At 40.0% G+C, this 841-nt stretch overlaps 1 non-coding gene across 1 annotated transcript; it reads right to left on the reverse strand.

Annotated features, from left to right (window-relative positions):
• Nucleotides 1-392: 392 nt before the first annotated feature.
• On the reverse strand, nucleotides 393-551 carry LOC117274077 (U1 spliceosomal RNA). The gene has a single exon (XR_004504136.1). It is a non-coding gene; the product is annotated as a U1 spliceosomal RNA (small nuclear RNA).
• Nucleotides 552-841: the final 290 nt, after the last annotated feature.

Consider the following 841-nt stretch of genomic DNA (forward strand, 5'->3'; position numbering starts at 1 on the left):
CTTTTAGCTCCATCATAGACATTAGTCTGTCTTCCTTAACCAATTCATGGTAATACTTCAAGGATATTTTAGCTCCATCTACTTGAAACTTCCTACTACCATCTTTAGTCTAAAATTCAACTACTTCATTTGGAAATACCTGAATCACTCTAAACGGGCCTAAACTTCTTTTTCAACTTCCCTGGGAAGAGTTTGGGTCTTGAATTATACAACAATACTCGATCTCTAGTGTTAAATTCCATGTTCATGATACGCCCGTCATGAGCTATTTTCATATGCTCTTTATATAACATTGAGCTCTCATAAGCTTGTAGGTGAAACTCATCCAACTCATTCAACTCTGTCAATCTTTGTGCTCCAACAACCTTATTTTTTCCTTTTTTTTAATTTGGTAGGGGGTCGCGCGAATGCAAGCCCCCACTATCACAAATTATGACGTAGCCTACCACTTGGGCCGACCTTAGGCGGGCACCCCTCCAAAGTGAAATGGAGGTCACCATCCTAGGTCATGAGTCTTGTTGATCGCCCATTGACCCCATCCAAGTAAGTATCCAATAGCCTCCATATCCAAGTTAAAATGCTTTAACGCCCATAGAGCCTTGTGCTCAAGCTGTACAGGAAAATGATAGCCTTTCTAAAAATAAGTTTGTATGGTAACATCCCAAGAGGAGTTTTGAATGCAGTGCGATATGCCCATAATGCATCATCCAATTTATTTGCACAATCAGTCTGAGTATCATTGACTATTTTATTGAGAATGCTTTTAATTTCTCTGTTAGTCACCTTCACTTGCCCACTTATCTGTGGATGATACGGTGTCTCCACCTAATGATGAACGCCA

Source organism: Nicotiana tomentosiformis, chromosome 5, assembly GCF_000390325.3.
Source record: "Nicotiana tomentosiformis chromosome 5, ASM39032v3, whole genome shotgun sequence".
NCBI lineage: Eukaryota > Viridiplantae > Streptophyta > Magnoliopsida > Solanales > Solanaceae > Nicotiana > Nicotiana tomentosiformis.